This window comes from Oryctolagus cuniculus, chromosome 5 (genome assembly GCF_051225735.1).
Source record: "Oryctolagus cuniculus isolate XC-2025 breed Fujian yellow rabbit chromosome 5, ASM5122573v1, whole genome shotgun sequence".
Classification (NCBI taxonomy): domain Eukaryota; kingdom Metazoa; phylum Chordata; class Mammalia; order Lagomorpha; family Leporidae; genus Oryctolagus; species Oryctolagus cuniculus.
The window spans coordinates 156,269,369-156,292,712 of NC_142871.1; the positions used below are offsets into that span (position 1 = coordinate 156,269,369).

Below are 23,344 nucleotides of genomic sequence, written 5' to 3' on the forward strand. Positions count from 1 at the left end.
AGTTGCTTTCAATATCACCGTAAAGGGGTAGCTAGACCTGGTGTGTTATGTAATTAGCTGATAAACCATGACAACCAGAGATGATGGTACTCTGGACAGCATTTACTTAGATGTGGCAGGGAAGGGAATGAGTTGCTTGATTTAGATATTTGGAAAGCAAACTGTAACATATAATAAAATAATTACAAACACCACAATAATCCCAGCTTGATGGGGGCCCTGCTGGTGATAGAATATTCTGGTGTATTCCCAGATGGAGAACTGTAATTAGCCTCAGAGTTTGGTAATTGGAGAAGCGAAAGCAGCATCATTTTTGGTCTCCCCACTCTTCCCTTCCCTTTATTTCTCTGCATCTCCATGCCTTCTGGCTCTCCCTGCCTCCCCTTCCTCCCCCTGCCAGCTCTCTTTCCCCTGGAGCCTCAGTGCTTAACTTGCCACAGGGGATCCAGGCACATTTGTGTCTTATCAGGTGAGCCCTGGGGTAGGGATGTCAGGCCGTTAGCTACAACAGATAGGAAGTCTCTAAAGCTGTGGTTGCATTTCTAGAGTGATCCTCTTCTAGCTCCAGACATACCCCAGATTCTGTTGTAGAAAATCTAAGCCAGGGCGATTTCTTTCTCTTGCTTGAATTCAGCCAGGCAGGTGATTCTAGAATCTTCCAGATGCAGATTTTCAGAGCATAGGGACCCAGGCTTTGGTGACCCTCTCCCACGACCCTCAGGCTACTGCCCTTTGCTTCAACACTCTCTGACAATTGCTTCCTTTGTTAGAGAAGGACCACTCCCTGACCCCCAGCCAAAACCGCACTGCCTCTGACTGTACATTCCCACAGCCACGCACAGAGCCTGACCCACAAAGGCGTTAAGCACATGCATGCAATGTGGGCATGAATTCGTCTGTTCAGGGCAGGAGTGCAAGAACCAGGAGAGGGTCCTCTCCTGCCTTTATACTCGCAATCCATTGAAATGGGACTTTTTGTAAAATAGTCAATACATTCTTAATCTGTCGAGATCCTAGAAAATAAAACTAAACAAAAACAAAAAGGAAGAGGAGTGCTTAACAAGAAATAATGACACTAAAGGATCCTAAAATTGTGTGTAATTAAAGAAAAATTATGTAATAGTCTTTGTCTTAAGTAAATTTCTTTTTTCTTTTTTTCTCTTTTAAAAGACTATTTATTTGAAAGGTGGTGTTACAGAGAGGGAGAGGCAGCGGCAGAGAGACAGAGGTCTTCCATCTGCTGGTTCACTCCCCAAATGGCTGCAACAGCCAGGCCTGAGCCAGGCAGAAGCTAGAAGCCAGGAGTTTCTTCCGGTCTCCCCATGGGTACAGGAGCCCAGGCCATCTTCTGCTGATTTCCTAGGCACATTAGCAGGGAGCTGGATGGGAAATGGAGCAGCCAGGACTTGAACTAGAGCCTGTATGGGATGCCAGTGTTGCAGGTGGTGACTTAATCCACTGAGCCATAGCCAGCCCCTTAAGTAAATTTCTTACTGGAATACAACAAATAGGAAAAAGTACACAGATCATGTATATATATATTAACAAAGTTTCAGAAAGAGAACAAACTTAAGATTTCCTTTGAAGAAAAGGTTTTTGTGCTATAAAAGAAAAAAAAATAAGAACACAGCCACAAAGTTTAAAAGCCAAATCAAGAAACAGAACCCTGCCACAAGTACCCTTTGGACACCCTGCACTGACTTCCTGTACAAATATGACTCCTCTCCTAACTGCTACTACAATAGATTAATTTCACCTATTTTTGAACACCATATAAATGGAATCACACAACAAATTCTGTTTTGTGTTTAGTTTCTCTTCATCCACGCTATTACGTTTCGCAGTGGTCCATTTTTTTTCGTAATTGTTTAGTTTTCCATTGTATATGGCACTATTTATTTGCCTACTCTATTGCTGATGGCATCTGTTTCCGGCTTTTCTATTAAAAGTAGTGTTACTATCAACACTCTTGAATGTTTTTGGGTGCCCGTACCTGGAGTCTATACCCAGGAATATAAACACTGGATTGTGGGGTGTATACATTTCCAACATCAGTAGATACTGCCAGTTTTAAGAGTGGTTAACCCAGTTTAGGCATCCCTTAGCATTCAAAGAAAGCCCCTGTTTTTGCCTTTGCTGACCAGCCACTTGGTATTGTCGTCATCTTGATTTAGTCATCCTGGTAGGCGTGCAGTGGAGGCTTTTTGTGGTTTCAATTTGCATCTTGCTAGTGACTAATAGGCATGAGTGCATTTCATGTGCTTGTTGGCCATTGAGTGTCCTCTTTTTTTTTTTTTTAAGATTTTATTTATTTGAAAGTTACAGTTAAAGGAAGAAACAGAGAGAAAGAGAGAGAGAGGGAAATCTTCCACTCCGCTTGTTCACTCCCCAGATGGCCACAACGGCTGAGGCTGGGGCAGGCCAAAGAGAAACCAGGAGCCAGGAACTTCTTCCAGGTCTCCCACAAGGGTGCAGGGGCCCAAAGGCCATCTTCTGCCACTTTTCCTGGGCCATTGTCAGAGAGCTGGATCAGAAGTGAAGCAGCTGGGGCACAAACAGGCGCCTATATGGGATGCGGGCATTGTAAAAGGTGGCTTTACCCATCATGCCATGGCTCTGGCCCCAAGTATCCTCTTTTGTGATATGTCTATTCATGCCTCCGGATGTTTTTTTTTGCAAATTACTTGGCAGGTAGTATTTGTTAATTTTTTGGGAAGGTCTTTAACTGTAGGAGGGCCTTTAAACTTTATGAGTGTGACTTAAAATTTTTTCCTTTGATAGCACAAAAGCCCTTTCTTCAGATAAAACTGTAAGAAGACTAATATGCAAAACAGGTCAAAGTGGAGAAGCTCCCATAGAAGGAAGAATGAGGAGTTCAGTCTGTTCCCTACCCTTGACCCCAACTGTGTTCTAGAAACTAGAAACTACTGCTTTGTGGCACCGTTACAAGTAAACCCATAACAGCCCTCCCAAATACTTTAAAATGTTTGCTAGCATGAAACAATAAAGATGGCAGCAGACGGGAGACCATGAATGGCATTTTTTAATAGCTTGAATGGGTCATAATGGGAGTTATAGTATTAATTTCCGTTTATGCTTTCTTGCTCAATGAAGATTTTTCATGATCTCCTTTCCCGTCCTCACTAGATGCTCTCAAATTTGTTTTGATTCATGGCAGAAAATGTGCACACCAAGAGGCAGTGTAGGGGTGTGTGTGTGTGTGTGTGTGTGTGCACACGTGTACCCTTTATACAAATGCTCAGTGCTTTTCTGATTCCGTAACTTAGACATATCCCCAAATCCTTCCTTTGTCTTAAAGACACAAAAGTAGCTGGGTATTTCAACGGGAAGCATCTTGTGGTGTGCTTTATTTAACACAGCTGGGTGGGCGGGTTTTGTTTGTGACGCTGGAGCCCAGCAGTCATCACTTGGCAGGCTGTTTTAGTAGCCCCTTTCACACCCATCTCATCTGCCCGCCTCAGCAGACCCTGGAGGGCCATCCTGTGCCCAGGCTTCCCTCTCCTCCTTCCTCTTTATTTCTCCCAGAGCTTCCCGCTCAGATCTCTCTTTCTTGGCTGCCATCTGCTTTACCTCCTTTGTCTTTTTCCCAGTCCCCAGCCTCCTTTTCCCTAATTATCCCCAACAGGAATGACTTGCAGTCTGTAGACATAAGAACCAGAAAGAAATATGGAAGGAAATCTGCATAAAATAGAAGTTGACCAAAGAATGAGCATGATGGTAGGGGAGGATTATTAGCCTTTGCAAAAGTGAGCTTTCGGGAATAGGACCTGAAGCTGTTTTAGGTAGGATGCTTGCTGAACAATTAAAAAAAAAAAAAAAACTTGAACAGTTACATATTTCCCTTAAGAGTATTCATATCTTTCTTCTAGTTGCAGTAAAATATACTTCTTTTCAGATAGATGAAAGGTTTTTAAAATAAGTTGAATTTTATTTATTTTTATGTGAAACATACATACACACACACACACACACACACACAGATCTTCCATACTCTGGTTACTTTCCCAAATGCATGCGACACGTGGGGCTGGGACAGGTGGAAGCCAGAAGCCTGAAACCCAATCAGGGTCTCCCAAGTGGGTCGCAGAAATCCAGCTACATGAACCATTATGTGCTAACTCCTAGGGTGCATGTTAACAGAAAGTTGGAATCAGGAACAGAACTGGGACTCAAACCCAGACATTCCAATATGGGATCTAGGCTTCCCAGGTAGCACCAAATATCTGCACTGAAAGGTCCTTTTAAATATTTATTCAGGTTTGGGAAACAGTGGATGGCTCATACTCATCAAATCAAAATATTTTATTAGAGGACTCTGTTCTCTCCCACCAAATCTAGGTAAGCAAAGTACAGATGGTCCCCAACTGATATTGGTTTGACTGAGGATCTTTCAACTTTATAATGATGCAAAGGTGATCTGCCTTCAGTAGACACTGTGCTCAGAACGTTGAACTTGGGTCTTTTCCCGACCCGGGCAGTGCATCTGATCCTCTCGCTACTGCAGACAGAGCTCCCAGTGAGCCGCCCAGCCCCAAGGGAGCCCCTCAGTGCTCTGCAGTGCACCGTGCTGCCAAGCTGGGATGCGTGGCAGATCAGGTGCATTCAATGCATCTTCCACTTCCGATGTTTTCAACTTCCAGTCCGCTCATTGGGATATATTCCCATTGGAACGTGAGGTGCCTCTGTTTATCAAATCCTGCTCCCTCCCTGTAAATCAGTAGTAATAGAATTTTTACAAACATGCGACATGCTAGAGCAATGATTGTAGGGGTCACCAAGACATTTTTTTCATGAAACTATTTTCATGACGATTCTATGATGTTCCTTTTGTCAATAGTTGGCATTAGCACTGTGGCTAACATGTGAGCACTTCAGCCTGATTCCAGGCAGTGGTAGATGTTGAAAAGCCAGTGTCACCCAAAAGTGACTTTGATAAAGCAGTAAAAATTACTTTACTTTTTAATAATGATTAGCTTTATTAAATCTCAATATTTTACATCTCTGTAATAGGTTGTGGGATGCAAGGGAAGTATGATTAAAATGTTGTGCTGTGCACCCAAACACAATCATTGCCTTCAGAAAAACATTCATTTTGTTTTGAACTAGCCACTTGCTTTCATAACACATTACCTTTATTTGAAAACTATGGTTATTTAGGCTTGAGTAGTTGGTAGTTTCTCAAAAATGAGCATAGTAGGCCTGTTATTTCCAGGAAAGCAACTGACAGTATTCATGGCCAATGACAAAATGTAGGCTCTCAAGTGAAAATTAGAATTTTTGGAAAATTTGTATTTTCTACCATGACCTTGATTGTTTTCTGGTATCTAAAGACTCATACTGATGTTGGTTGTATTATTTATAAATGTAGATTTTGTTAATATAAGGCAGTCTATCAACATTTGGAAGATCTGCCCATTTCTGTGAACTGGTCTTCTTTTTCCCCAAATGGCCAATCCATGGTTAAAAGATCCTTTCAAAATATAAGATGGACCAGGGCATTATAATGTAGCAGCATGTGAGAAAAAGTCAGTGTTAGAGTTTCAGATTCCACCTTCCAGAGACTACCATTGCCAAGTTTACTGTAGAATAAAAAAAAAATTATGGTGCAATTTCATGAAAAGACTATCAATAATACCCTTCTTTTTACAATGATATCTATATGACTTGTAAGAGCAGATTTTTTAAAAAAATTTTAAGATTTGTTATTTATTTGAGAGGCAGTGTTATAGACAGAGAAAGGGAAAGTCAGAGAGGTCTTCCATCTGCTGGTTCACTCCCCAAATGAAGCTGGGCCAATCCAAATCCAGGAGCTGCGAGGTTATTTCAGGTCTCCCATGTGGGCACAGGGGCCCAAGCACTTAGGCCATTTTCCACTGTTCTCCCAGGCCATTATCAAGGACTGGATTGGAAGTGGAGCAGCCGGGACAGGAACCAGTACCCATATGGGTTGCCAACACTCTAAGTGGAGGCTTAACCTACTATATCACAGTGCCGGCCCAGAGAGCAGGTTTCCTTGATATACTTCAATCAGAACAATGCATTGAAGCTGGTGCTGCGGCTCACTAAGCTAATCCTCCGCCTTGCGGCGCCGGCACACCGGGTTCTAGTCCCGGTCGGTGCGCCGGATTCTGTCCTGGCTGCCCCTCTTCCAGGCCAGCTCTCTGCTGTGGCCCGGGAGTGCAGTGGAGGATGGCCCAAGTGCTTGGGCCCTGCACCCCATGGGAGACCAGGATAAGTACCTGGCTCCTGCCATCGGATCAACGCGGTGTGCTGGCCGCAGCATGCCAGCCGCAGCAGCCATTGGAGGGTGAACCAACGGCAAAAGGAAGACCTTTCTCTCTGTCTCTCTCTCTCTCTCACTGTCCACTCTGCCTGTCAAAAAATAAAAAAAAAAGAACAATGCATTGCAAAATTTGTGTGCACAGGATCCAGTTATCTTCTAGCCAGACATTTCAGAGATTTCTAAAAATCTAAAAAAACCACCACTTTCCTTAATTTTTGTGAAAAAAAAATTTTATTTTTCATAAAAATATTTGTCAGCATATGACTAACTTATTTTTAAAATAATACATATTTTTAAAATTTCTCAGCTTTTGTTTGTAACCCAGTACCTAATCTACATAAACAAAAGTTCTTTAATGTCTTCAATAATTTTTAATAATATAAAGGGATCTTGAGACCAGAAAGAATGAAAACCAGTGTTCTGTAAGACAGATTCTTATGAGTGATCAAAACATTCCACACCCCATCAAATGACCATGGACTAAGATTTGTGACTGTGCGTGTATGTGTGTGTGTGTGTGTGTGTGTGTGAGAGAGAGAGAGAGAGAGAGAGAGAGAGAGAGATGAGGGTGGGTGACAACATAGGGTCTTTGCAGCAAAAAACCTGACAGAGGAGATAGAATGACTTGAGGGGAGGTTAACTGTAGATCGGCACAGAGGGAAGATGTCTAGTGACTTGTTTTGTGAAAATACAGAGGACGGGGTGAAACTGATGGTTCTTAGAATTAAAGATAGAATGCAAATGTTGATTTAGAAAATGAACCAAACCCACGATGTGGATCCACTTCCTTTCCCAGGTGGCCTCCAGTGATGCCTACATCCTGGTACTCATACCTCTCTGTAAGTGCCTGCTCCTGACCTTGGGCTGGGTCCAGTAACTGGCTGCTAATTAACAGTGCAGGGAGAGAGATGGGTGTCCTTACCATGTTTAGGTTAATAACAGACTGCAGCATCTGTCTTGCTTGCCCTCCATTACTCTCACTGACCTGAGATAGGCCCATGAGGCCTAGAACTGGTACCTGCACTGAACAACCTATAAGAAACTGAATCCTGCCAGCAACTGGGGCCTGGGAGGAGTTTAAAGTGTATTTTCCTTTACCAGAACCTGTAGATGTGACAACAATGCTGAATGAACACCTGGATTGATGCATGGTGAGAAGAGGCATCCTGCTGAGCTGTGTCTGGAGTTCTGACCACAGAAATTCAGAAATAATGAATGTCGTTTTCAGCCGCTAAGTTAGGGAGTGATTTGTTATACAGCAATTGATAACTCACATATGCATATTCATATAATTTCTTTTTTTTTTTTGACAGGCAGAGTTAGCAATGAGAGAGAGAGACAGAGAGAAAGGTCTTCCTTCTGTTGGTTCACCCCCCAAATGGCCGCTACAGCCGGAGTGCTGCGCTGATCTGAAGCCAGGAACCAGGTGCTTCCTCCTGGTCTCCCATGCGGGTGCAGGGCCCAAGCATTTGGGCCATCCTCCACTGCCTTCCTGGGCCACAGTAGAGAGCTGGACTGGAAGAGGAGTAACTGGGACTAGAACCCGGGGTGCTGGCGCTGCAGGCGGAGGATTAGCCTAGTGAGCTGTGGCGCCGGCCCATATTCATATAATTTCAAGAGACATTGAGACATCCCTGAAGCCCATTAATGGGTTGTCTGTGGACCTCACCATAACACCTGCTCTAGGAACACGTCTTTTTTTTTAAGATTTATTTTATTTATTTGAAAGAGTTACAGAGAGGGGGGTAGAGACAGAGAGAGAGGTCTTCCATCTGCTGGTTCACTCCCCAGATGGCCGCAACAGCCGGAGCTGCACCAATCTGAAGCCAGGAGCCAGGAGCCTCTTCCAGGTCTCCCACATAGGTGCAGGAGCCCTAGGATTTGGGCCATCTTCTACTGCTATCCCAGGCCATAGCAGAGAGATGGATCAGAAGAGGAGCAGCCAGGACTAGAACCGGTGCTCATGTGGGATGCCGGTGTTTCAGGCCAGGGTGTTAACCCGCTGTGCCACAGCACTGGCCCCTCTAGGAGCACTTTTCTAAGACAGCAAAGAAGAAAGAAAAGAACAGCAGAATGAGGAATGGAAGGGAAAATGCAGACGATACAATTAGCGATCATTAGATCAGGCAAGTAAAACAAGGACCCAGTGCCATAAAGATAGAGTTCCACTAGAACTTTGTAAAGGGATAGATACTGTAGGACAGAAGCTCAATTGGTTTTATTGTTTGTTTTTTAAAGTCATGGTCTTTTTTTAAATTTATTTATTTGAAAGGCAGAGTTACAGAGAGGCAGAGGCAGAGGCAGAGAGGTCTGTCCATCTGCTGGTTCACTCCCCAGATGACTGCAACAGCTAGAACTGTGCTGATCTAAAACTAGAAGCCAAGAGCCTCTTCCAGGTCTCCCAGATGGATACAGGAGCCCAGCGACTTGGGCCATCTTCTACTGCTTTCCCAGGCCATAGCAGAGAGATGGATTGGAAGTGGAGCAGCCGGGACTTGAACTGGTGCCCATATGGGATGCCAACAGTGCAGGCAGCTGCTTTACCCACTATGCCACAGCGCTGGCCCCTTACTTTTATCAGGAAACAAAATTGGGTGAATCTGGAACTAAGGGATGACAAAACCTCTGTTCTGTATAGATTTAGGTGTGCAGAAAGAGAATTTGCAATACAGGCTATGGGAGTGGAGTAACAAATCAAAGGAGCCTAAAGATGGACTCTAATCTAAAACATGTGCACACCTTAGAAAGGACTCTTCAAATTACTAAAGGCCCAGGATTATTGACCAGTGCCATTTAGAAGTCCGGAGATTGAACTGGCTTCAGGCATGACCAGTCCCAGGGATTAAGACGATGTCATCAGGTCTCATTCTTGGCTTTTTGGTTCATCTTCAAATGGCAAAGACTGGGTAGTGGATGGGCAAGTCTGTAGAAAGTGCCAGAATTCAGAAAACCGGAAATGCTTCTGTCTCCTTCTCAAGAGAAGACCTCTGGTGGCCATTTTTGGGAGGCTGTTGACTACCCAGGTACCCCAGCACCACAGGGATGTCAACAGGGTAATTTGCAAAGCAAATAGGAGAAATGATGTTGGGCAGGTAATATGACATATGTCTCTGTAGTGAGTGACAATAACCAGGGGCTGGGAAGATTATTTAATATTTAAAGGTATGCCAACTTAATAATTTCAATCTTAACATAGCTGAATAGTCTTTGTGTCTCAGCCGCGCCTCATTAAGGGAAGTTTGGGTTGCATTTATGAATTGACCTGGGATGATGGAGCCTAATGAACAGTTATGACAGGGATGGCCCTGGAGAAAGCATGTCACATGAAACCATGGATTCAGAGGCTCAGATTTTTAAGTTTTATTTATTTATTTGAAAGGCAGAATGACAGAGGGAAAGATGAAGAGGGGGACCAGTCATCAACTGGCTCACTCCTTAAATGACTGCAACAGCTAGGGCTGAGCCAAGTTGGTAACAGGAGCCAAGAACTCTATCCAGGTCTTCCCAATGAGTGACAGGAAGTCAAGTACATGGGGCATGGTTTCCTGTTTCCCAGGTGCATTAGCAGGAAGGTGGATCAGAAGCAGAAGTGGGACTCCATCCTGGACACTTGGATATTGAATGTGGGCATCCTGGATTTGAAGTGGAACAGCTGGGACTTGAACTTGGCACCATATGGGATGCCAGTGTCACAGGTGGCAGCTTAACTTACTACTCCACAATGCTGGCCCTGAGATTACTATTAAATATCAGCAATGTCCCTTGTTTAGAAGATTTTTAAGGTATTCATTTTCTTCAGTATCCTATATTCCATATTTTACTTGATAGTTCACAAAAGAAGTATTTTGAGAACTTGTCATTTTGTGTTCTGTGCCCTGTCTTACGTTTTCCAAGTATGACTATCCCAAAATTGGAAGAGGAAGAAGCTAGAGAAGTGGAAAAGAGAATTTTTCAACTACACTTTGCAATGCTGGAAATTACAGCAAGAATTTACTTTGGCTCTTCTGGGTGATTTCCTCTGATTTCTGGAAAATCCAGCCATGGCAATTCCACCCAATGTTGACTTTTGGGAAGGAGAGTAAAGAAACATTGATGTGGTCCAAAAATGTCTTTTTGGTGGCTTTCCTGTCAATTAATTTTAACTCAATAATGATTTATTGAGTCAACTGTGTGCCATGCCAGGTGCCAATGATACAAAGATGCATAAGGGGAAACTTTTATTTCTAGAATACTTACGATTCATAGAAGTAGGAGGAGAGGCCAGGGAACTGCTCAGAGACGTTATCCCAAGCACTCACACGTGTAACCTCGCATCACCTACACTACGCGACGACCTTGGACTTGACTGTCCTCACCTCAGACGCTCAGAGAACGTTCACTCTAGTCCAGACCACACAAGTGATATGCTGTGAATTCAGATGCAAATCAAGACTGGGTTCCATGCTACTTTTCTTATTTGTATTACTCCTCTCTCCAGTGCTGCTCAGGGAGCCCTATAATCAAATCCTAGGAATCCCATTTCTCTCTCAATGCTTGAGTCTACAGCTGATGATGGTGAGAGTGCTTGCAAGAGTTTTCTTAAGGCCAAAAAACCGGCCAGTCCCCAGGGGCTGTGAATCTCATGTCTCATGCGAACCTTTGGGATTTGAGTTCATTTAAAACTGACTTTTTATTTCTGAAGAAAAAAATGTATAATGATAGCCTGCATACATGTTGTATCTTTTTAGCAAAAATACCTTTTCAAATGGGATTACAGTGGGATTGAAAGAGTTTGTTGGGCATTAAGTAGCTTTTTCTGAAGTAATATTCAGAAACATTGAAAAGTCAGAAATTAAGGACATAGGTGCCTTGGAGTATTTTAAATGTATTTCATCAATCTTAAATCCTGTCTAGATTTGCCTAGCATTATCAGCAAAATCTTTTATTCAAGCCCAGTTTATCCAGTACATTTTGTCAAATTCAAGGACTCAATCATGTGTTTCCAATTAGCGTTATACAGGCTCAGTTGAGGGAGGCAGGTTGAGCTAGCATAGGGTTTCCAAGAGCTCCTAGAAAGCACTGTTGGATTTGAATACGGATTAATCCGTGATCTGTGTTAGTAAACACAAACCTAACATTCATTGTTCAGACACACAGGAGTAATTGTATCAGCCTAAGTACATAGCATGATGTACAATTGGGCTATTTCATGAATAATATATTAGTTGGCGAGCATTTAGTTTTATTTATCGTTCAGACCTGGGAGCTCTGGTCTGCCCACACGGCTGGCACAGAGTCAGACACAGTGTGTCACGGCTCCAGGGCTGCAGGACAGAGCCTGTGCCGGCTTAAGAAGAAGCTGATGACATCACACTGGCCTTACCCCCGAGAAGGACTGGAAGCCGGGCTAATGCAGACCTGCAACGGGGATGCGGTCCTCCGGTCAGGTTTCAAGGTGAACCAGGTGGGCAATTCAAGGGGAGACTTGGGACACTATAGATTTTTTTTTTTTTTTTTTGCTTCCCACATTGGCTGATTAGCCCCATACGTGGTATGTGATTACTGTCTGAGAGCTCTAATTAGCAATGTCTAATCGGCTCCACATGCATAGCATATTGATTCCTGCCTCCAGAAAACTAATCTAATTGTGTTCCTTATCATTAGCAAGGGGCTGCTGCACTGGAGCAGTGCATCCGCCTGTAGACTGGAAAGGCTACCCCATTAAGAGGATTTGGAGTAAGGTAGAGGGGGTAGGGGGGCAAGTCAAGAAATTGCCTTCCAATGGTATTAGGAAAAGCATCATGTTTGATCCCTTTGAGGCTGTTTTGATCCCCATTTAGCAGAAGTTTCCTTTATAACTTTTCCAGAAGGGGAGAACAGCTATAGGAATCAGATGCGTCATCTGGACGGCAGAGAGAAAGCAGGGGAGCAAAGGCTGCCTGCATCGCTTGCCTTCTGGGAACACTCTCTGCTGCTCTGTGCTTCCCTTCCTGCCACCCTCAAACGGGGACATCCACGCCACTGTCTGCAGGAGCTGGCATGTCACACAGCGGGTGAAGCTGCCACCTGCGACACTGGCATCCCATGTGCGCAATGGCTGACGTCCCGGCTGCTCCACTACTGATGCTCCCTGCTAATGTGCCTGGGAAAGTAGTAGAAGATGGCCAGTGTGCTTGGGCCCCTGCCACTCACAGGGGAGACCCAGATGGAGTTCCAGCCTGGCCCAGCTCTGGCCATTGCAGGCATGTGGGGAATGAACCAATGGATGGAAGCTCACGTGCTGTCTTTGTCTCTCCGTTTCTCTCTCTCTAACTCTGCGCTTCAAACAAACAAATCTTTAGTTTTTTGTTATTTTTTAAGTCATCTCCAGAGCTCCCTATTTTTCTTGGATTGTAATATAAAAAACATATCCCTCCCCCAAAATAATATCAGCATGGCATTAAAATTGTACACAAAGAAAACATACCTCAACCAGCATGGGTCCTGTTTCTTCTATAAAAATTGCAAATCTTTTCAGTGGGAATTTTTTTTTTTTTACAGGCAGAGTGGACAGTGAGAGAGAGAGACAGAGAGAAAGGTCTTCCTTTGCCGTTGGTTCACCCTCCAATGGCTGCCACGGCCGGCGCGCTGTGGCAGGCGCACCGCGCTGATCCGATGGCAGGAGCCAGGTGCTTCTCCTGGTCTCCCATGGGGTGCGGGGCCCAAGGACTTGGGCCATCCTCCACTGCACTCCCTGGCCACAGCAGAGAGCTGGCCTGGAAGAGGGGCAACCGGGACAGAATCCGGTGCCCCAACCGGGACTAGAACCCGGTGTGCCGGCGCCGCAAGGCGGAGGATTAGCCTAGTGAGCCGCGGCGCTGGCCCTCAGAGCATCTTATGACATCTCACGTGCATGGCACTCAGGGGAGGTTACACCTGTGCTGCGGCTCCCCCTCCCCTTTGTCCTAGCTGCACTGGGGTCCCTGCTGTTGTCTCCACAGATACAGGTACAGGACCACCCACTCCACCTGGAGCAGTGCTGCTACTACTATTGCAGCATGCAGGGTGAGTTGGTCTGGCTTTCCTTCCCCAAAAAAAGACGGCAGAAGTAAAGATAGAATGGCATGAAATGGAAATGAGGTTGGAGGTCAGGTGGGAGCTAGATTAGGAAGAGACTTTGGACATGGGAAGGAGTTTCTTTTCATTTTTAAAGATGTATTTATTTACTTATTTGAAAGAGTTACAGAGAGAGAAGGAGAAAGAGAGAGAGAGAGAGAGAGAGAGATCTTCAATCTGCTGTTTCACTCCCATCCAGGTCTCCCACAGGGATGGCAGGGGCCCAAGTACTTTGGACCATTTTCCTCTGCTTTCCCAGGCACATTATTAGGGAGCTGGTGTAGCCGGGACTCAAGTTGGTACTCACATGGAATACTGGTGTTGCAGGTGACAGTTTAACCCACTAGGCCAGAATGCTGGCCCCAAGGAATCTAGTTTTTATTCCAAATGCAGCAGGAGATATTAACTCAAAGAGGGTCATGATTTGGTAAAATGTACTTAAAAGATTACCATGACTGTTGAAAAAATAGTGGAGTTATCCAGCAATATAAGTGGAGACATCAGTAGAAGGTTAGAGCAATGGTCCAGATAAGACAGACAACTCCCAACTTACAATGTTTGGACTTAGGATTTTTCAACTTTACTGTTTTGTGAAGGCAATGTGCATCCAGTAGAATCCATAACTGGGATGTTGAACTCGGGCTTTGTCCGGGTTAGCACTGTGTGGTCCCATTCTCTCTGGCAATGCTGGGCAGTGGCAGTGAGTGCAGTCCCTAGGCAGCCAGCTGTGCAGTGCTGTCCTGCTGAACCACAGGTATGCGGGAGGTCAGGTGCGTTCAATGGATTTCACACTTATGATAACCCCATTGGAATCGGAGAAGCATTCACAAAGCTGGCTTGTCCCCTGGTTTTAGAAGTACAGAAGGAAATAGTGGATGTGTATTTGGAGTTACCGCCAGTTCAACTTTCCCATCTCTTATGAATGGGACTACAAAGGGAGGAGTTCGGTTTGTCTCCCCTTTTTGAGTTGAGCAAACAAGTGCATAAAGTCACCATTTCCTTAATAGGGGAATACTGGAAAGGAGGAATATATTTAAGACCCGAGTCAATGGCTCCTTTTAGACATTTATTTTGAGATACTTAACTTGGTAGCCGCGTGCTCTGTCAAGAAACAATTGGATACGCGAGTGTTGGGTTCAAGGAAAGGGTGAGGGCTGGAGACAGAATCCAGAGTCATCCACCCAGCTGGCAGGGAAAGCCCCAGCACCAGGTGGGACTGCCGAGCAGTGAGTGTAGCTGTAGAAGACAGGAAGCTCCACGACCACCCCCGGGTGGGAAATGAGAGTCAGAAGAGAAATTTGAACGAGAGCATTTAGTGATGGAGGAGGCAAGCCAAGAGCAACTCAGAGAGGAGAGACTTCCCAGAGGGACCGGGCTGTCCTTCATGGCAGCTCAGATACGGGGAGTACTCATCCGTCTCTTCTTCAGCAGGCCTGGGGGTGCGGCCCGAGCTCTGGTTTCATCTTCTAAGACTGTGGGAAGAGCCTGAACGCAGGGTTCTGGCATTCATGGATTTCCCAAGGTACGTCTTATTTGGTCTTAGACCCCACAGTGTGCAGGACACCCACGTCTTAGGACAGCCCAAACTGCAAAGCACGCTCTGCAGAGTGTTTCCTCTTCTCTCTGATGCTGGGATCCTGCCTGAGCTACAGAGAAGCAAACATTGTCTGGCACAGACTACCCTAGAGCCACAGAGAGAGGAAAGGCTGATTCCTGCCGCGGGTCTCTAACAAAACAGAAAGAACAGCACAAAAGGGAAAAAGTCAACAAAAGCTTTGGCTCAGACAGAGGTAAAAATTTACAATTGGGGAGGCTTTTGTTCTCATCCCAACAGTCCTTGCGCAGCTCTGGCCCTGAATAGAGGCTGGGTATTTGCTTTGCATTTGAGTAATTAAAGAATCCTCCCAGCTTGTTTATTCCAAATATGGAAACCATCTGAACTGAAGGTGTCTGAATTCAGGTCTCTAACTCATTTTGCTGAGTTGGGGGATGGGCTGTGGAGGGGCGGGGGTGGGGGTGGGGGAGTGTTTGCACCTTTCAGTCAAGTTATTCCTGGAGGCCCAAGGTGCCTGGAGCCCATTGTGTGATTAGCTGCTATTTGTTGCACCAATGAATGAAGGGAGAGGCAAGTACTAAAGTGAGGAAATGCTTGATTCAATTGGAAGATCCAGATTCATGGACAGGTGAACGTACTCAAATGTTCCATCTCCAACCCCCAGGGCTGTAAAGCAGCAGGGCACAAAAGCACAGTCCAACAGGCCGACTCTGTTCATCTCTCACATCTTGCAAGTGAAAGGAGATGCAAGCACATCGCCCATACAGCACATTAAGATCCCATACCTCACACCGCACAGCTGCTCCCCGTCCCTCTGTCTTTCAGTTTCTCCAACTGGGGCTGGGGAGACTGTCACCCCAACTCACCTCCCCTCAGTGCTTCAGCCTAGGCCCCTCTCCAGGAAGGGTTCCCCATCCCTAGGAAGGGGAGGGAAGGTGAGTTTGGGCTTGTCCCTAGAAGGCTCTTGGTGCTCTGAAACACGAGGTAAGCCCTGGACAATAACCACATTCACTGTCTTTGCACCATCACGTGTTCAAAATGGGAAAAATTATGTCTGTGGTACAGGCCTGTGGGCAGGATTAAATGAGATACGCATGTGTAATCAGAGGTGGGGTGGCATCGTCATCCATACTACACAAGCAATATTTAGTGTCCAAAGTGCAATTTTCTTACCTTGATGTTTTATCTCCATAATAAATATGTATCTGTCTTTATACATAAGTTCCTAAATGAAAAGCAAATTGATGCCCTTATAAAAAAGGAAGAAGTGGCGCCGCGGCTCACTAGGCTAATCCTCCGCCTTGTGGCGCCGGCACACCGGGTTCTAGTCCCGGTCAGGGCACGGGATTCTGTCCCGGTTGCCCCTCTTCCAGGCCAGCTCTCTGCTGTGGCCAGGGAGTGCAGTGGAGGATGGCCCAAGTGCTTGGGCCCTGCACCCCGTGGGAGACCAGGATAAGTACCTGGCTTCTGCCATCGAATCAGCGCGGTGCGCTGGCCGCAGCATGCCGGCCACAGCGGCCATTAGAGGGTGAACCAACGGCAAAGGAAGACCTTTCTCTCTGTCTCTCTCTCTCACTGTCCACTCTGCCTGTCAAAAAAAAAAAAAAAAGAAGAAGCATATAGAAGCAACCTTAGAATCATGGATAAAGTGTATTAGTGACAGTCATACACAGCACAGTGCAGAGTAGTGAAAATCTATGCTAATACCACTCACTTAAAATAAGCTTAGTTAAGGCATGAATTTGTTGTGTATACATAGTGTCTTCAACAGGCTACTGGTTGAAAAGGGCTCAATTCAAGCATTGTTTTTTTTTTTTAATTTTTATTTATTTATTTGAAAGGCAGAGTTACAGAGAGGCAGAGGCAGAGAGAGAGAGAGAGAGAGAGGCCTTCTATTCGCTGGTTTACTCCCCAACTGGCTGTAATGGCCAGAGCTGCTTTCTCCAGGTCTCCCACATGGGTGTAGGGGCCCAGAAAATTGGGCCATCTTCTACTGCTTTTCCAGGCCACAGCAGAGAGATGGATCAGAAGTGGAGCAGCTGGGACTCAAACTGGTGCCCATATGGGATGCAGGCACTGCAGGCAGTGGCTTTACCCGCTATGCCACAGTGCCAGCCCCCAAGTAGAACTTCAAGGAGAAAATTTGGGAATGCTATCCTTTATGTCTTTCCTTTTTAAAGATTTATTTTATTTATTTGAAAGACAGAGTTACAGAGAGAGGTAGAGACAGAGAGAGGTCTTCCATCTGCTGGTTGACTCCTCAGATGGCCACAACGGCTAGAGCTGCGCCAATCTGAAGCCAGGAGCTTCTTCCGGGCCTCCCATGTGGGTGCAGGGGCCCAAGGACTTGGGCCATCTTCTACTGCTTTCCCAGGCCACAGCAGAGAGCCGAATCAGAAGAGGAGAAGCCGGGACTAGAACCAGCACCCATGTGGGATGCTGGCGCTTCAGGGCAGGGCTTTAACCCGCTGCGCCACAGCGCCGGCCCCTGCTATCCTTTCAATTGAGAGTGAGATCTCTGTGTATGCTTTAAAAATCACTGATTCCCTGAGTGGTGACTGTTCTCATAAAAGAATAAATAGTCATATCCACTCTGTGTCGGTTGTCTATCGTTGCATAACCAATTGCTCTGGGACTTGGTTCACTTACAGTGCCTGTGGGACAGGTGCAAGGGACCAGGTTAGGCCTGTGGTTCTGGCTCCGAGTCTCTTCTGAGGCTGCAATTACGTGTCAGTGCAGGTGCCAGTCAGCTGAAGGCCTGCCTAGCGCCGAAGTTCTGCCCCCAAGATGGCTTTCTCCCCTGTGGTGGTCAGCGGGAAGCCCTGCTCTTTCCTGGCTATGGGCAAGAGTAGATCTCCCCCTGGGACTGCTCGAGTGTTCTCACAGTGTGGCAGCTGGCTTCTCCCAAAGGCAGCGACCTGAGACAGCAAGGAACACGCCTCGAAGGCCTTCCTGCCCTAATCTTGGAGGCCGCACACCATCACTCTCTCTGCATTCTACTTGCTGGAAGAGAGTTATTAAATAAATACAGCATACACTTTGCATAAGGAGAATTAATCTCGAGTTTTGGAAAAGAGGAGTATTAAAGAATTTTTGGACATGTAAAATGAACACAAGTTCTCTGGCTTAAATTGCATTTTTCTATAGTTTGTAATCCAAACAAAATATGAGTTTTTTCCACTATAGGAGTAGCAACTTTAAAATTATTGAATTCTCAGACTGTAATACATAAATCTCTTTTTGTTTATGGAGAAAATGAGTTCAGAGGTATAAGTGGCTTCATCCAGCTACAGAAAGGTTGTGTCTAAATCTAGACTTCAATCCAGAATTCTGATATATAATTCCATGTGCAGTCTGATTACAGCTGTACAGTGATAGCCAAAGCAGGACTCTTTTACCATATGATAATTTATTTTTCCAACTTTTGGCTACATAAAGGATCTCAAACATCTGGGCTTAAATTGGAACCATCTCATAAAAAATCCAGATGTTTCCAAATACAGGAGTTTTTGTTTTGTTTAAGAAAAGCTATCTCAAACCCCTTTCTGCATGAGCATTTGTGCGTGCTGAATAGCTATCCCATTAAAACCCGACTTCTCGCGCCAGTTTGTATTACTCCGTGTGGAAGTTCTCTAACATAATGTAATGTTTAACTGAATGTTTGCACTGAAGCAAATAAACATAATAGATGTCAGAGAGCAAGGTGAGGTGCACGGTAGGGCACCAATCTGCAAGTTCAGAAGGGAAATGTATGGAAGCCTTTTGGGCAATGTTTGGGGTCCCCTCACCCAGCTGAGGCTAAGGCAGGGGACTACCTCAGGAGGACTTTGGAGTAATGCGTTTCCGTGATATAAAAGCAATGTCTCCAAGGAGGGAGGAGCTTCAGCAGGTCCACTCAGGGCTGATTGGTGTCCCTTGCAGACAGAATGCACAAGGAACTGGTACCTGGCTCAGGACACTAAGACTGTGTCTAAGAGAACCAGAAAAGTCAGGGAGAGTTCTTGAAGTTTCACACAGGAGCCATGAAAAGCCTACACTCACAGAGCAGGTTTAAAGGGATAATAGAAAATAAAAATAACGAAGCAGTTATAATTATCTTTGGCCCATCCTCTGTGTTTAACACATGGTTCCACTGAAATATATCACAGACGCTTTCTGCCTTTTAAACAAAGTATGCTAAGTTATTAAGGAAAGGTCACGTTATTTTCAATCGTATCATGACTAATGCAATAATGAAAGAAATGTGGGTTTGTGTACCACAACATTTGCGCAGGAAGCACATACAAGAGCGCCCCCAAGGTCTGTGGAGACCTACGGTGTTATTCTTACAAATGTGTTTCCAATTTTTCTGCCACCTCATTTGGTTGCCATATTGTCCCTTGTCACTTTCACTCATGTCTTTGTGCTTCTTTGTATTATATCCTCTCTTATTTTATTGATAATTGGTTGGGACATTAACTTTTTCAAATTATGAGTTAATTGTGAAGATCATAACTTTTATTGTTGCTGGCTCAACAACATGCTACACAGAGAAAGTTGCTGGATAACTGATGTATGGATAAAGGAGTTCCCATTTAATGTATATGTTAGGTGAAAAGCCAGAAGCATGTACACACTAGGTATTCATTGATTCTGTTTGTTGAACAAATTTGAAGTGAATTGGCTTTTTCTTTATGCATTTTTCATTCCCGGATGCATTCAGCTACTGTCTTTTGAGTGCCTACTACCTGACAGAGGCTGAACTTGCATCCGGCGTTGCTGGCATGGACTGAATTATTTAGTCAACTGCTTCTATTTAAGTTCTTGTGCTCAGTCCTAAATGTTGTGTGCTGTAACTTGGACCAAGAAATGGATTTTCCATGTCTCTTAAGAAGGGCAAATCTCTGATGTTACTTACACAGATGAAGAAACTATGGATTTAGCACCAGATGGGGAATCAATTCTAGCCCACAAATGGCAGAGAATTTGCTCTGGGGCCCAAGAGTAATAAAACTAACACTTTACATTTATATGATGCTTTAATTTTCCAGATTGCTTTAATAACTATCTTCATGTTGTATTTTCACAGCAACCTTCTGAGGGGTAAGACAACCACTGTGAATTCTATTACAAGTGAGGTTTAGCATCCGCATGGCCCAGAGCCAGTAACCAAGTTTAGGGCTAGAATTCTGTGAAATCCAGTTTTTGATGTTTTCTGTTTGTTTGTTTTGTTTTTTGTCTCTGAAATCTGAACTCTACACTCCACTACGATGTACTTAATTTCTACTTATGTGGCATTGGGCTGGCCTGGATGCTGATGAAGTATTTAGAGATGACTGGAAATTGGAGCCTAGATGTTTCTGACCTTCTGTTCTACTGAATAAAAGAGTTGAGATGCCAGAAACAGAACCAGGTCCAAGAATGGTTTTTGTGCATTAAGCCCTTGGCATAGGTCCCTGGCAGCAAACCTCTGCCTTCAAGTGTCCAGGAGCTGAGGGAAGGGTCTGCTGCCCGAGGCTAGGTATTTGGGTGGTGTTATTTGCCAACCCTGCGTCTGTTAGACCCTCGGAGTGAGGATGCTAACACGTCAAGAGGCACACCCCAAAGACTCAGAGTCCAGACCAGCTGATGCAAAAGCAAGAGGATTTATTCGGCGTCTGTGCAGACGGGCCTCCTGAACTCGGGAGTCCAGAGAGCGCCCCCAGCACAAAGCCACATGGTTTATATACCTGCAGCGACCAATCAAAAGCACTATAGTGTCCATGCACACAGCAGTGCAATCCGTGAGCTGATCATGTGAAGGGCATGCGTCTTCTATCCAATCAGCTACGGGATCACATGGGAGGCATGCACCTAGTCACCATTTTGTTGTTTACTTCTTTAGTAGTTCCTTTCCCTGCCAGCGCCATCTTGTTCACCCTGAGGGGGACGACGTCTCGCTCCCTCTGTTCCCCTGGTGGGAGAGCGGCGTCCCGCTTCCCACACCGTTATTTGAGTATTAGGAGGCATACAAACTGGGTTAGGTCTTAGCACAGCCAGGCACAAGTGTTGCAGCTAGCTAAGCATAGGGTCCCTTATTTTTATAGCTGCACCTAATTTTAGCTTTGGGGGAAAAAGTTTAGGGCTATAATTTTTAAACTTTAACTTTATTTGGGGCAAATGTAACTTCTTGTTTTTAATGGTATTGGCTTAGGTCACTCCATCTTGGTTTGATTTTTAAGGTTCTTCACGTCCTTGCAGTGGCTTCTACCAAGGCAACGAGGAGGGGCTGCGGCAGGGAGCACAGGCTGAAGGGAAAGAGGAATTGCTTGCCTCATTGATGCCCCCAACTTCCAGAGGCTCAGCCTCTACCCAGGGAGCTGCCAGGCTCCCTTGTGTGGCCGGCCGTGGGGAAGTCAGCGACGAGCAGGCCCCTGGGGCAGCAACACGCATGTCGGATCTGCAGCCCACTCCTGCACTCCCCTCATTGCATGCATTGTGTTGGGACAATGGTCTGATCAAATGTTTCCTAATTTCAATGTGGACTTCTTCTCTCTAATGAGTCTCTTTCTCCCAGCTCGAAATAGAGAAGATGTTAAAAATGTGACACACACTACAGATGGGTCACCCACATCTGGGCTTTTCATCTTAAGAGTGGGGCTGGGAGTGGGGAGATGGTTACAACAAGATGTGGCTGACTTTTCTTATAAAAGGGGTGAGTGGGGAAGGGGGGTAGGGAGATGGGGGAGCGAGACCAAATCATCTACCATTGTTACTGAATGATGGGCACATCCATGGAGACTAATTATAATAACGATCCTGGTCCATGACTGGCTCAGAGCACAAGTGCCCCTCTCTATGCCAAGCTCTCAAATTCGGGCACCTGGATTGCACCTACGAAGTTGGCATTTACCGAAGAACCCCATGCACAGATGGATATTTGCATGTGAAAAACGAGTCATTGTATGTGTAGCAGGAGCTTCTGCACCCAAATACCAGCCTCTTCCTGAGGTGTTGGGAGTGGTTTCTGGTTCCTTGGAAAACTGGCCAGCAATGTGCTGGTGCAGATTTGAGTTCTGGATGTGTGCAAGACATGGATTTAGAGAAGTATTTTTTTAGAAGTATCTGTGATGAGTCCATCTGTAAGCATTGATGGTCTGTGACGTGCCTGGCACTGGAACATGGTGAGTGACAGCCAGACTGTGCCATCGCGTAGACACAGAATCAAATCCCAGCTCCACTCTAGAAGTTACTCAGGCAAAGTGGCAGCAGAGGGTCATCTGTCAGAAGAGCTGCAGATGCTGGATACATTTGTGCGTCAGGTAGTGTAGTGCCGTTGCAGAAGCATGTAGATCTCTAAGGAAGCTGATTCTGGCCATTGTGAGGTTCAGTCTGTGACTCAGCAGGAATTGAACCAGGACTGTCTCTTTTTTGTTTGTGTGTTTGTTTTTAAGTAAACAGTATATTTATTTATTTATTAATTATTTACTTATTTGAAAAATACAGTTATAGAGAGGAAGAGGCAGAGAGAGGGAGAGAGAGGGAGAGAGAGAGAGAGAAAGTCTTCCATCCTCTGGTTCATTCCCCAGATGGCCGCAATGGCCAGGACTGTGCTGATCTGAGTCTCCCATGTGAGTGCAGGGTCCCAAGGACTTGGGCCATCTTCTACTTTCCTAGGCCATAGAAGAGAGCTGGATCGGAAGAAGAGCAGCTGGGACTAGAACTGGTGCCCATATGGGATGCAAGCACCGCAGGCGGCTGCCACAGCGCCAGCTCCAGGACTGCCCCTTTTAACTGTCTTGCCCTTTGCCCATCTACCAGGGATACTCTATGTATGAGCACTTGGTGCAGGAAGGGACCCGAAGGACGAAGACATACATCATTCTTCTGCAGAAGGGTTCTCCCTTTTGTTCGTGAGCCACACCGAGACCTGCAGGGAAGAAATCTTCAAGCCTGGCTTTACAGGCACAGTTTCTACCGCCAGTGCTTCCTAGGGTCAGCCTTGAGGATCAGAAAAGCTTTAAGATCTCAGAGGGAGTCTGCCCATCTCCTTCCTCACCCATGATGGTGCCTGGGGCTGAATCTTTGCCTGGAGTGCACCCTGCCTCTCTCTTCACTGATCTATGTTCTTCCCTTCCTTCAAGCTCAGATAGCCGTGTACCTCTTTGTGGAAAATCAACCCCGGCTGGCGCTCACTAGGCTAATCCTCCACCTGCGGCACCGGCACACCGGGTTCTAGTCCCGGTCAGGGCGCTGGATTCTGTCCCAGTTGTTCCTTTTTCAGTCCAGCTCTCTGCTGTGGCCAGGGAGTGAAGTGGAGGATGGCCCAGGTCCTTGGGCCCTGCACCCACATGGGAGACCAGGAGAAGCACCTGGCTCCTGGCTTTGGATCAGCACGGTGCGCCGGCCGCAGCGCACTGGCTGCGGTGGCCATTGGAGGGTGAACCAACGGC

General features: G+C 45.7%; 1 long non-coding RNA gene across 8 annotated transcripts in view; it reads left to right on the forward strand.

Annotated features, from left to right (window-relative positions):
- Positions 1-23,344, forward strand: part of LOC108177400 (uncharacterized) — a 129,958-nt gene that overhangs the window by 53,596 nt on the left and 53,018 nt on the right. Inside the window, exon 2 of one of the 8 annotated variants that reach the window (XR_016234805.1) lies at positions 14,807-14,900. The exons of 6 other annotated variants lie outside the window; for them this stretch is intronic. This is a non-coding gene — a long non-coding RNA (uncharacterized LOC108177400). The remainder of the gene's footprint in view (positions 1-14,806; positions 14,901-23,344) is intronic. One more of the 8 variants, XR_016234806.1, reaches the window with a different exon arrangement.